Source organism: Nicotiana tabacum, chromosome 2, assembly GCF_000715075.1.
Source record: "Nicotiana tabacum cultivar K326 chromosome 2, ASM71507v2, whole genome shotgun sequence".
Classification (NCBI taxonomy): domain Eukaryota; kingdom Viridiplantae; phylum Streptophyta; class Magnoliopsida; order Solanales; family Solanaceae; genus Nicotiana; species Nicotiana tabacum.
In genome coordinates, this window is record NC_134081.1 from 122,817,080 (window position 1) to 122,832,621 (window position 15,542).

Consider the following 15,542-nt stretch of genomic DNA (forward strand, 5'->3'; position numbering starts at 1 on the left):
GAAGTTCTATAGGCTTGAATCCGGGTGTAATTGGTGTTTTGGTATTGTTTTGAGTGATTCGAACGTGCAACTAAGTTCGTATTGGATTATATGACTTGTTGGCATGTTTGGTTGAGGTCCCGAGGGCCTCGGGTAGATTTCGGGTGGTTAACGGACTTGATTTTTGAGTTGCTGAAGCAGCTACTGATGTAATTGCACCTGCGAAGTGGGCACCGCAAGTGCGAGCACGCAGAAGCATGGCATGAATCGCAGATGCGGGCAAGGCCATGAATGGCATGGGTCGCAGGTGCAAAGAATTCCCCGCACATGCGGTAGCACAGGTGCGGACAAGTGGACGCAGGTGCAGAGGCAGCTAGGATAGAGTGACTCCGCAGAAGCGAGGCCAGGGTTGCAGATGCGCGTTCGCAGGTGAGGAACCTGGAGCGCAGGTGCGGTCCCTGGAGGTGCAAGTGAATTCTACAGGAGCGGCATTTTCACCGCAGGTGCGACAATAGGTCCGCAGATGCAAAAAATCTGGGCAGAAGGTTTAAAAGCAAGGGTTCGCGAATTTAGTCTTATTTCAACATTTTGGACTCGGACTTAGGTGGTTTTGGAGAAGATTTTCGAGGTCATTATTGAGGTTAGCTTTTTGTACTCGTTTTGGATCATAAAACTTATTTCCCCATTGATTTCCCCACCTAATTAGTGAGATTTTGAAGTGAAATTTGTAGGTTTAGGGCTTGAGAATTGGAGAGTGGATTTTGGGGATTTGGATGACCAAATGGTGTCGGATTTTGATAAATTTAGTATGGTTAGACTCGTGAGTGAATGGGCTTTCGGATTTTGTGACTTTTATCGGATTTTGAGGTGTGGGCTCGGGGGCGGGTCGAGCCTATTTCGGATTTTTGGCTTATAATTTCGTATTTTTCTTGTGGAATTGATTCATGTATCCTATATTAATTATACTATATTGCTTATAGCTAGATTCGGGGCGTTTGGAGACTTATTCGAGTGGCAAAGACATTTCGGAGTAGGATTTGCTCGGTTTGAGGTAAGTAACGTTTTCAAACTTGGTTCTGAGTGTTCTAAACCCCGAACTATATGTTATACGATTGGTATTGAGGTGACGCACATGCCAAGTGACGGGCGTGTGAGCGTGCACCGTGAGAATTATGGCCTGGTTAATTCCATGGCACTGTATAGTGACTCTATTTTGTTGATATTCGTGTTTTCATCTTGTGATAAAGTAATTGAGCTGTCAATCATGCTAGATATCATGTTTAGGCTTTATGTTGGTACTGTTGGAACCCCTAGTGGTCGTTTCTTGCTGTTATCTCACTGATTTCATTGATATTATGTACTCAGTCATGTTCATGCATTTCATATCATATCTCCGTCTCAATTGTTATTTATTGATACATCATATCATTATTTTGGGCTAGTTTTTATGATATTGTGAGCCCGTGAGTGAGACTGGAGAGATTGATGACTGAGTGAGGCTGAGAGCCTGATTATGAGTGACAGTTGTGGGATCGAGCTGCACGCCACAGCGGTTATAATGATTTTATGATAGCGCTTGGGCTGTAGGAGCCCCTCCGGAGTCTGTACACACCTCCAATAAGCGCGATTGATATTATTGAGGGATGGATCTTCCTTGGACATGGATCTTGTCTGAAGTACTTGATACCTGGAGATGGATCTTCTCCACAGGGTTGGATTGGCCTTCCTCGGTACTGGGTGACTTATAGTCAGTGATATATATGTTCCGGGATGGATCTTCCTTGGGCCGTATGGGCCATATGCAGTACCGAGTGGTTGAGCATTCGAGAGTGTGAGCACATGAGGCTAATAGCATGGTGCATCACATACAGCATATACATTGGCATGCAGAGATAGTAAAGTTATATTCTTTACATTGTTCGGATCTGCTTCACTTTACTGTTTTGAGTTGCCTATTTAATTTGAAAGCATGCCTACGTTTCTATTCAGTTATTTCTTTTTTATCTGTACCGGTTGAGTTCGTTACTACCTTTCAGTCCAAAATTTGGACTTGTTACTTACTGAGTTGGATGTACCCACATTACTCCATGCACCTCGTGTGTAGATCCAGGCGTTTTTGTGTCACGACCCCAAATTTCCTCCGTAGGAGGTCATGATGGCACCTAATCTCTAAGACTAGGTAAGTCTATCATTGCAGAATAATAATAGATATCTGAAATAAATAAACTATAAATCAAATAATTACAACTCCCAAAACCCGGTAGAAATAAGTCACAAGCTTCTAAGAATTTATCCTCAATCTCTCTCTCTCTCTCTCTCTCTCTCTCTCTCTCTCTCTCTCTCTCTCTCTCTCTCTCTCTCTCTCTCTCTCTCTCTCTCTCTCTCTCTCTCTCTCTCTCTCATCTAAGATAGCTATTTGTTCTTTCCCACTAAGTTTCCTGGAGCTTGCTGTTAAGAAAATAAGAAAACAATATGATAATGATAGAAGGGGACTCCGGAGTCTGCGGACGCTGGCAGATATACCTCGAAGTCTCCGTACACCGGTAACTCACTAATGTCTGGGCTGGTAAGATGTACCTGGATCTGCACAAAAAGATGTGCAGAAGCGTAGTATGAGTACACCACAGCGGTACCTAGTAAGTGTCAAGCCTAACCTCTGTAAAGTAGTGACGAGGTCAAGTCAGGCCCTACTGGAAAAATAAATAATGGCAATGGTAAAATATTTAACAATATAATAAGATTAAATGATAATGGAAATGAGTCAAGTAGTATGTCACCATTTAATTACACCAAATAATGGCAATTATTACCTTGCGGAAGCAAAATAAAATTCTTTTCAACTTTAAGAAAATCACAACAATAATCAAAGGTAACTGCGGCCATAAATCAATATCAACAAGGGCACTCTCGAGATACCGCCTCGTAGTCCCAAATCATAAATAAATTTACAATATCTCATTTACTTATATCACTGCGGGAGCCTTCACAATTTATTTAAAGAAAATATTTTTTCCGAAATAGCATCCCGCGTTTTTAGCCACCCTTATCATACTGCATGACTTCTAGTAGTCTCCCGTACTAGCCACGCGTATCAAGCCACTCTTATCTCACTGCATGCGTTTCAACACCCAGACCTTATACCGCCGCATGCGTATCAATATCACAATATATCACAATTTGCACCTCAAGTGTCCAAATATTTCAATTTGCCAAAATAAATCAACAACAATTTTTTTCCATAATAAAGAGCTCACGACTCATGCCAAAATAATCCAACAATGATATTTTTCCACAATAAAGAGCTCACGGCTCATGCCAAAATAATTCAACAATAATATTTTTCACAATAAAGAGCTCACGGCTCATGCAAAAATAATTCAACAATAATATTTTTCCATAATAAAGAGCGCACGGCTCCATCACAATGAGTACGAAATCTCATAAAAATATTCGGGAATAAATAACTCAACAAAATAGTATTTCAAAATTTTAGTACGTTGCTTCAATACCAAATTTAAAATGTCAAATAATTCATATTAATAATATTTAATTTAAAGAAAATCACCCTTCAAATAATGCACAGAATAAAAGAAACCAAGTTTCAACTAAACAGGTAATAACAATTAGCAGGAAAAGTTCAAGCAAATTTAAAGTTTAAACATTTAAATCAATGATGAAGAATATAACAAGGTAAAATTATTTAATTAATATGCAACAACGATCTACACAATTTAAAGACATAATCTTTCACATTTAGCCCGTGTACACACTCGTCACCTCGTGTACATGACTTTCAACACATTTCAATTTATCACTTCAATACCAATCCTAGGGAAAATTTCTCCCACACAAGGTTAAACAAGTCACTTGCCTCGACTTGCTCCAATTTAACCAAGTAGTATATTTTTTTCTCGATTTTCCGACTCTGATCGACTCGTATCTAGTCATAATTAATTCAATACAGTCAACAAAAATTATAGAATCAATTCCATAAAAAAATACTACATTTTTAAATAAAATCCGAAATTAACTCAAAAATTACCCTTGGGGCCCACGTCTCGAAATCCGGCGAAAGTTACGAAATATGAACGCCCGTCCAACTACGAGTCTAACCATACCAAAATGACTAAATTCCAATAATAATTCGACCCTCAAATCCTCAAATCTATCCAAGAGGGTTTTCAAAATTTTCCAACTTAAATCACCAATTAACTGATAAAAACAGTGATGGATTTGGGTAATCTAACCAAAATTGAGTTAAGAACACTTACCCCGATATTTTCTCTGAAAATCTCCCAAAACTCGCCTCAATCCGAGCTCCAAATCATTAAAAATGAAAAATGGGAAGAAGTCCCATTTTTAGAACTTAAACTCTTTGTCCAGACTTTTTCTTCTATGCGATTGCTGCAAAAGGCACGCGATCGCGAAGAACAAAACAAGGTTGCCCATAATTAAGCTTATGCGATCGCGGATAACTCCACGCGATCGCGAAACACAGCATTCCTAGACCTACGCGATCGCGAAGGGTTAAGCGTGTGGATCAAGTTCTGCCTCGTTTCCTCTTCGCGAACGCGGTCTTAGCCACGCGTTCGCATAACACAGCTTGCCAAACCTACGCGATCGCGGACTCGCCCACGCGATCGCATAGCACAAAATTTTCAGCTGCCCAATTAATCCTACGCGATCACATACCTTCTCACGCGATCGCGTAGAAGGAAACCAGAACCTGCAGAAACCATAACTTCAGCTATCAAGCCAAGTCCAAAAATGATCCGTTAGGCATACAAAACTCACTCGAGCCTCTCAGGACCTCAACCAAATATACCAACAAGTCCTAATATATCATACGAACTTAGTCGAGTTTTCAAATCACATCCAACAATACTCAAAACACGAATCACACATAGATTTAAGCCTAATGAACTTTGAAACTTTCAATTTTTACAAACGACGCCGGAACATATCAAATCAAGTACGATTGACCTCAAATTTTGCATGCATGTCATAAATGACATAACTGAGCTATGAAAATTTTCGGAACTGGATTCCGACCCCGATATCAAAAAGTCAACTCCCCGGTCAAACTTCCAAACTTAAATTCCTATTTTAGCCATTTCAAGCCTAATTTAACTACGGACTTCCAAATAAAATTCCGAACATGCTCCTAAGTCCAAAATCACCATACGGAGCTGTTGGAATCATCAAAATTCTATTCCGGGGACGTTTTCTCAAAATATTGACTGAAGTCAAACTTAGTATTTTAAAGCCAACTAAAGGAACCAAGTGTTCCGATTTCAACCCGAACACTTTCAAATCTCGAACCAACCATCCCCGCAAGTCATAAATTTATAAAAGCACATATAAAGAGTTTTATTTAGGGGAACTGGGTTCTAAAAGTAAAAATAACCGGTTGGGTCATTACATTTTGGTCACGGCGACAGTTGCTGATTGCTGCTTCAGAGTTCGGAGACTACCGACAGTTGCTGATTGCTGCTTCAGAGTTCGGAGACTACCAAGGTAGCTGCACGGCATTCGCAAGCCTTGACTCTCCTTCTTTATCACTAGTTGTATTTTCAATTTATTTCTCTAGACACTGTAGTGGATTGTATTCTGATTTAGACGTCCATGTACTCTGTGACACCCCAGTTTTGGGATGAGTTGTATCGTATTTTGGATATTTCTATTTTCAAAAAGGCTTTCCTAAATTATTAAATTGCTTCCGTCTTTATGTTCGAAGATTTTGTTTTCTGTGTTGAGATGTTGAGTTGTGGCTTGCCTAATTCCACGATAGGCGTCATCACGACGGTTAGATTTTAGGTCGTGACAACTTGATTCACAAAGTCTTATATTAACACCGCTCTTGATAATAATGGAGGACAATTCACTATTTGAATAGAAATAGTGTGAAGATCATGGAGGCAGCTCAGTATGAAAAGAAATGTAGATGCTAGCAGCTAAACGGTAATATCAAAAAAATCACAAGAACAATTTCTATCAGACTAGACTGTCACCACAACAAAACAAACAATGACTAAAAAATCAAACCAGGCCTGAGTTTTCCCAGAATGATACCATTTTTATACCTATAAAAAACAATATCATATTCATACCTATCTAGTATAAAACCTTTTAGTAGTGATCAAGCATATGCCCAAAGGAAAGAAAACGGATAAAAAACTAACTCAAGCTAATCAGGAAACATATTTTTTTTCTCGAAAGAAGCTTTGAGCTGAAAACCAAAAAACGATATATAATTATATCACTCTTAGTAATGATATTGTCCAAAGAGGAAAATGCTAGGAGCATCGACTTCATCATGAGAAAATCAATCAAGATTTAATTTCTTGCATATGTCATGTTGTGCAAAAAGAATATTATGGAGACTCATTTTTGGTTATAGCGGAAGCCACTAATTCACATCCTAGTTTGGATTACTTTAAAAAAAAATTGTTCTTACCACTCATCCCCCCTTAAATCTACGAACATCAAATAATGCACACGAGAGACTTGAAGTTTCTTTTGTACAAAATCAAACCCTCACCTATCTCCATTCTCCTCCAGAGAAGCATTTCCAACTCTTCCACCAGTGTCGTTGATGGTCAGATCTTCTAGTCTCACTCCTACATAAACTCCCTAAAATTGAACACACTTCAATATTACATCTTGAGTTGGTTTCTATAACCATTAGGCACAGAAGAAATTGAACGCACACTAATTTATGTATTAATAGGACAAAAATTTATGATTAACCTCACTCGAACTGAAAATATTAAGGTGGGGGAAGCATGACCAGCCCTTAAACAAACCTTCAAGTGCAGCTAGGGCTTTTTATTTTACAACTTCAAATCTATCAAGAATAAGAGTATAACACCAAAAATCTGTACCAAAATTATGTTCAGATCTTAAAATAAAAGCATTTAAACACCCAAAAAGTATTAGTAAAGAGAGATTAAAAGAAGTGGATTTGACAAGATAAGCACATACAAGTGATGGAACCGGAGTGAACCATTTCAATAAAGGAAAAAAGGGGCAGAAAGTCGATGGCGGCAGCTTGAGTGGGTGTCGCGGTCGACTCAGTGGAAGACCATCTCAGTTTCTTTCAATGCCTTATCTTAGTTTTTGAAGTGAATGGTAGACTTGGTCGCTGCTAGCCCACCGAGGAGTTCGATGGTGAAATGGGGTAACAACAACGGAGGTGGCCTTGAAGCAACATACATGGTGGTGCTATGATGCAGAATTGAGAAAATTTCATTGGGGAAATATTTTTTAGCGGTCTTCTTTGCCTCTTTAGAATTGGGGGAAAATTTTGGGAGAGATTTTATTAAAACTTTTACTATAAAGAGTGGCTTTCAAGATGAATAAAGAGCACGGTTCAAAAGCCTTACAACATATGGAATAAGTGTTGCCAAATATTTTTACATTTGGCTACACTTTTAAAAAGAACATTTTACAAGTGTTGCTTAAAATCCGCGGCCTAAACGTCTTAGCAAAGGCAACCCCTTAAAAAGTGTGCCCGTAAATATATTTGGCAACACTTATTAAGCGTTGTCTAAAATTAGTGTGGCCTTAGGTCAAATTTATTGTAGTGATAGCTATAAATAGTGAGTTCAGTTGTTATTGTAAAGGATACGAATTTTTTGGGAAACTTCCGCTACATTCTATACAAAACTCAATGCAATCTTATCTTCTTACTTTTTGATTTCGTTGTTGTTGTGTCCGAAAACCATGTTCCCGGAACTGTTGTTTCTGCTGCTTCGTCTATATCCTAAGGCTAAGCATTGCATAATTTTTCGATTATTTTATTATTTTAGGATCAAATTAATTCATTTGTCTAAAATCCATGTATAAATTTAATTATACTATTTTACGGGATAAACATGAGTATTTAGTATGTATACCGGAGAATTTATGTATTGGAGTCAGCGTTTGCAGTCAGAAGCTGCATATCATTTAAAGGAATTGAAATTCTGTTAGTAGGAAGTTGCAACAGCAATAGAGGATTGAACACCGTGAAGCAGTGAATTTGGAGTCCAACTTTTGGTGTTAACAACAACTAGTGTTATACCCCGCGTCATGCTCGGAATAATTTATTTAAGAATCTTATGAAATTATGATCTGATATATTATATTATTTTAATAATTTTAGTTACTATTTTATTTTTTAATACAATGTGCAAAAATATAACAAAATTTATACAATTAAAGGATACACATCATATGGTAATTAAATAAATTATTTATTTCTTATTTTAGTTTTTATTAAATTAACAAGTACTTACTACTAAATATTTACTAATGTGACTTTTTATTAACTTGTAAATTGGATTAATATTTTGTCACTATTTTTCTATAATATATATATATATATATATATATATATATATATATATATATATATATATATATATATATATATTCTTAACGGGTTAACGGATTATCCGTTAAGAAAATTGATTATTATCTAAATTTATCAATATAGTTTTTGAGTATTATTTACTTACCTTTCATTTTTATTAATTAATTTTAATAATAAATATTCTAATATCATCTTTATCCCTCTCTTTTTATACATTCTTTTCTACTGTAATATTTGATTAGTTTTCTCATTTTGCATTCTACTAATAATTAAAATTATTTAATATCTTTTTTTTGGTTAAATTAAAATTTTAAATTCGTCAAAAATATAAAAATATTAGCCTTTTGATTTAATTTTTAAAATATACTAATAATTTTAATAATTTTTATTTTGTGTTATTTATATAATATTCTTATCTTATGTCTAAATATTCTAATATTATTTTATTTTTTAAATTATTTTTCACTATGGAATTATGAGTTATATTCTTCTATTTAATAACTAAAATTTTATTTAGAAATAAATTAATTAATATATACATTTTACGTTATCACTTGAAATTCTTTCTTTCTTTAATATTCTTCCTTTATGACTCTTTATTTATTATAATTTATATTATAGTATATGTACGAATTTTCTCCATAATTCTACTTATAAGTCTTATATTTCTATTTTTTTCTAATATTTATATTTTTTTGTTCTTTGCTTATTCTTATTGTATTATCCATTACTTAGTATTATCAAATTATGACATGAAACTATTAGTAACTTACCACATTAATATAATAAAATGGATAGAGTTTTGCATTACTTATAAATTTAACTTGATTTTATCTTGTATGACTATCTCAGAATTTTCTCGTTGTTCAAACTTTTCAATAATATTTTTGAGTATTATTTATTTACTTATTTTTGTCAAATAAATTTAAAGTATGGATAAAATCATATTATCTCTATTTTCTCTGTATACATTAGTTTGTATTCTATAATATTTTATCTTTTTTATTTAGCGTTTATCTATAATATGAATATTGTCATATTATTTTTCTAAATGTGTGGTGTTGAATTAGTTCAAAGTTCAGCTACATTCATAATTTTGTGGCCAATTGCACAAAAATATGGTCATCGTCATAATTTTGTGGCGATCATAACTTATAAAATTATGTCAACCGTCAGAATTATAATGAATCACCATAAGACTTGCCCAAGAAATTCTGACAAACACAAATTCTGACCGAAAATTATTTTCCCGGACCTTTCTTTCAGGATCAAAATACAAACGGTGGTACCAAATAACCCTATTTGTGCAATTCACTCTTTGGGTTATGTTCACTGAGTCCACTTAAAACCAAACGGGCCTAAAAAAATATATTGAACTCTTACAACAAGTTTTCAATCTAACAAGTGGGCCTGTAAACCAAATTGGACAAACTCAAACTTCAATAGGATCTGAGCTTTCTCAATCATTGTGTCTAAAACGATGTCCAGTCCAAGATAAAGGATTACAAATAGGGATCTTTACGTAAATAGTCGACCAGATTTACTACTTACTTTTCATAATCAGTATAGATTATGTACCGGGAGAAATTCAAAAATAGCTAAATTTACAAGTGATCATTCAAAAATAGCCACAGTTTTAAAAGTAATCAAAATTTAGTCACTTTTCATGTAAAGATAAATTTGAACAAAAATACTGTAATATACTGGAATTCCAGCATAAGTATATTGGAACTTCAGTATAATATACTGGAGTTACAGCATAAGTATACTGGAACTCATATATTATACTGGAGTTCCAGCATAAGTATACTGGACTTCCAGCATAATATACTGGACTTCCAGTATAATTACCGGTCCAGCATAATATGCTGAAAATTCATACACAGGCGCACCGATGTCCAGTATATTATGCTGGAATTTTCCGTGTTGCAGCAAAATAATGGCTATTTTTTAATAATTTTGCAAACGCTGGCTATTTTTGAATGACCAGCCCAAAAACTGGCTAGTCTGTGCTATTTTTACGATTATATATATTACACATGAATTATACATATATTATGTGTCCGTCACAAAAGAACAATTGTTTACCCCATAGATGTAGAGCTTTTTTTTATTTTTAGCCCGCGCCAGAAATTATTTATATTTGGTAACCGAAAAAGTATATAAAATTTGTATAATTTTTTGTATATAACATACAAAATATATATATATATATATATATATATATATATATATATATATATATTTTAGCTATTATTTTGAGAGCGGCTATACAGTATCATTTTTCCAGAGATGAATCACATGATGTGTTACATATCTAAAGTATTATTTTGACTTCGGACCACCAGAAGCTAGTCGGCCCAACCCAAAACTATTTATGAAATGCGTTATCAGGGCCAACTATAACCTGCCCACTAACAATATCCACCAGCTTTAATTGTAGAATAATACCAGATAGCCACCTGTAACACCCTTATTTAAAATATTAGACGATGCACCCGTGCGATTCACGGGCCCAATTGTTGCTCATTTTTCTTGTTTTCTTTCTTTAATATTTGTTTTCTATTGTTAATTACACATTGTTCGTCTTTAGGTAAAGAAGAAAGAAAACAGGCTTTTGTGTAATACTAGCGTATAAAATCACGATTACTTATATGGTTATTTATCATTCGCGTTATGTGTATTTTATTTTTTCTAAAATCGTATTACTATACCAGTCACTTTATAATACTTTTCGAAGTTTGATACTTTGTTATATAAAGATTATACAATACTTCAAGCACAATCTAGATTATTTCTACATAGGTTCTACAATCTACACTTTTTATTTTTAAAACAAAATGTGCTTCATCATCAAACTTGAAATTGATTATATAAAAAATGATTAAAAATTCAGTTGGAAAATAAGTCGTGATGTACTTTCTCATTGTTTAAATTGATTAATGTATAGTTTTATCTTTTAATATTTTCAATTGTGTTAATGTATTGCTTTTTCTTTTTATACTAATCAAAATTTGAACAATAAAACATAATTTTATTCCCAAATAGTTGATAAAAGGTGCTTTTTGGTTCTTTGAAATAATAATCGTGAATTTTAATTATAAAGAAATTTTTAACAAGAAAAATTATAGTTCATTTTAGTTTAATCATGTATCTAAATAATTGATTAAAAATAAATTATTTCTCGATCACTCTAAGTACTAATAAAATGGATCTTAAATTGAAGCATTATAGTTTTTTCTAGTTTCATTTGACATGATTGAGATACTATTTAAGGTGTAATACAACTTTCTTCACTATAACTATTTGTTGAACCTTTTTAGATATAATTAATTGTATATTCATGTATTTTTGAAATCTATGTAATGTTGAATTCTTATTGAACACAGAGGTAGTACCCAACTAACTTTGATCATAGAGGGAAAAGTATCCTGCATAATGATACTTCTCATGTCGCCTAATATATAATAACTTTTAAAGAAGAACAATTCCCCAAATTAATTGTCTTCATTTTTAGTTTAGATTATTCTCAAATCATGTTTTAGGGAAGGAATCATTTTTAACAGTTTGAATAAATTTCAATACTCTATAATAATAAGGAGACTTGAAACTACAGTTTATTCTTAAATATTGTTTTCTTCTAGTTTTATAAAGTATTTCCAAATGAAATTGCAAATTAACGAGAACTTGTATAAAATCATATAATAATATAAGAACATCTGAATATAAATCCGTATAAATTATCACCAATTTTTTAAAGAAAATCTTCTTAACCTGATAGTCAATAAATAAAACAAATGAAATAATGTTTCTAAAGGAGATAATAAAGTTGTTATATATAAATGTATGTTACCATAGTATATTTTTAATCGACTGAACGCTTGAATTATAGAATTACTAAAAAGATAATTCTTCTAGTTAAAATTGAAGTACTTACTGAAAAAAACTATTTCGTTTTCAAATAAATTGCAAAGTCATAGACTAAATAACAATAATCAAATAGTGCATTTAAAGAAGATACAGAGAGTTTAATGGTTCACATGAAGAATTCAATAGCTTGGCCACGTTACTTTTGGTTTTTCGGTCATTAAGAGCTCACAACCAAATTTTTGAGCAAATTATACAACCAAACAATGCAGTAATATATTTGAAATGACCATGATGACCTTGGTCGACCTCCTCTTCTCTCTTCTATATAACTAGAAATGACCAGCCCGTGGATAACCAAGTCAGTATGATTGTTATTTTTAGTTTTAGTTTTTTCTTGGCATTTTTTTTTAACTTCTATTTGCAATACATTTCATAAATATAAAGAATTATTAAAAAAATAATGGGACGGAACAAAACAATGTAGTTCACAAATGTACTCCACAGCAACCAATCTAATCCGTCCTATTTGCAAATATTTTTTTATCCTCTTAGCAGATAAATTCAGAGGGATTACATAATGCTCATGAGTACTTTGAACTAATTCAATACCTATACTTCACTTGCGAAATTAGTGGATGACTTCACATATTTATGTCCATAATAATTAAAATAAAGGAATATGAAAACAGATATTAAGAGAAAAAAAGGTACAACAATGCATGGAGAAGTTAAATGTCATGAATTATAGTTAGGGCTTCAAACCGTGGCAAGATGCACCAAATTTTTGCTCTTGCAAACCCAGTCTAGAGAAGAAAATCAAATATTTTAGGTGCTTCAACATATATATATATATATATATATATATATATATATATATATATATATATATATATATATATATATATATATATATATATATACACACACACACATTTATAACAAAAGGGAAGACGAATGTTACTAGAGAAAGAAACAAAAGTGTGAGAAGAACACCAATATTCAAGTCCCAAATGAATAAAAAACTTATGCCAGATATCCCATTACTCGTTATCAGATCCCAGAGAAGAACATATTTTAGGTATCTGTAGAAATATATGTAGCAACAATCAATTATATGCACAGTATGTGCCTTTGGTTTTCATGTCTTCCTAACATCCTCTTCAATGAAGTAATTGCATATAATGTATGACCCATTTTGGTCAATTGTCTGATATATGGTGTATGATATAAGCTTCTATATTAGAAATGCATAGCAGAAGTTCTCATAAGTTAGCCTCTTATGGCCTATTCCCGTTGTACAATGCACTCATGAGATTTCTCAAATTTCACAATCTTTCATTTACATGTAATATTTTCTAAATCACTGTAAACGATATTGATGTGTAACATCTCATAGTTTATTTCTTGCCTAGGCAATGGTACTACTACTTACTACGGCAACATCATGTGTTACATCATCATCACAAGAGGGTTGGGTTGAAGTGAACTAACTATCCAGTAGAATTGATTGGAGTAGTCATAACCATTTTACCTGCTAGTTATTGTTGTCCCTCCAACTCTATCAATTGTGAATTAAATGTTAAATTGCTTTGGTCTAGCCACTAATTTCATCTAAAAAAATTAAAAAAATCTCAAAACTTAGTCAATAAAGGGAGCTTTTGCCACCAAATCAATTAGAGGGTATATTGTGCAACAACATATAGTAGTTTAATATATAGCAGGATTGACAGAATATTAAAATAAAGAATTCTAGATTACCCAATCCCTTAAAGGGGTGCATCTAATTGGGTTAACATTTATGCATCAATTTATTATGCAGTTATCCATTAGCAGATGCTTACGCATATTTTTTAACACTTTATATTGATAAAACTTTCTTCCTGAATTTGTAATATCAAAATGCAGGATAACCATTTTAGTGCGCAATTACCATAGAAGAAATAAAGATGAGTAATAAACACAAAATTCATGCAATATATAAACTTGTTTCAAGTTACTATTGATATCTATGTGCAACGTTCAATTTAATGATGATCATTTTTTAAAAAACAACTATGACATTTAAGCAAAAGCCAAAATAACATAATTTTGACATGAAAAGGTGATGATATTAGACAGAATGTTAACATTTATCATTTGTTAGCTTCGACATCGTGCAGCCAGTGCTTAAAGCCATCAGGCGTTAATGTTCTCATGGAAAGATACAAATTATCCTTTGATATATAAAAAGTGTTGAAACCAAATTTGCTACTCAAGAATAAAGAGGAACCGCATAATAAATATGTTAAAAGTTGATACACGAGAACTTCCTTATTGTTTGTTCCTTTAGTTCTAATTGAACCAAAAATTAGGATACTCCAATCACTCATACTATTTCAGCTAATTATGTTCATCTATGCGGAGTGTTATTGCGACTATGCAATAATTGCATTGTCACAGACGATGTCTTTTAATTCAATTTTATTTGTTCATAGTTATATTAAAAGGGCTTTTTTTTATAATTGGGGTCAGTCTATATAATTCCCGCAGCCTAAACCTTTTGTCAGCATGAACTTTTTCAATTATTTGATCATTTTTATGATTCCCAGAGAGAATTAGTAATAAAAAAAGGAACGGAAGAAACTAATAGATGGCGGAAACATAGAATTATTCTTCTTTCATATTATCATCAATTTGTCTGATAAAAATACAAACTGAAAGTATGAGTGCAAGTCCGTTTAATGAAAGTATAAACAAGTGAGAAAGATAGGAGTGAGTGAATTTATCTACCACTGAAACAGCACCACCAACAACAGTTAGAGAAAATGTTTGACTATTGAATTTGATGCAGGATAAATAATTTACTCTATGAGATCATTTTCAAAAAACAGTATGATTTTTATTAATTGGTGTTTTGAAATGCATTTTGATCTACTTGAGTTTCTTCCTGAATAAGAGAACTTATAATCTGTATTTGTATTGCATTTGGTATTCGTTTTCTCTATTTTCTACTTCTTAGGCAGAAACGAAAAGTTAAAAAGAGAACTTTGAATAAACCATGACACCAAAAATAGAAAGGAAAACCATATCAAAGCAACAAAGGGCTTTTTCAGCCTAAACTAACATTTTAATTTTTCCTTCCCTCGTGAGACAGAATAATGTCACCATAGCAGAACAACCAAGAAAATATTATACAAAGCAACAACATGCAATTCGGTATTTGAAAGAACAAAAGGGGTAAATTTAGGATGAGTGAGCAATATCTATACAAACAAATATGCACCTACGAATCCGAAAAATTGAATTTGCAAAAAATTCTCAAAAATAAAAATGATAGAAATCAGCGGAGATCCAAAAT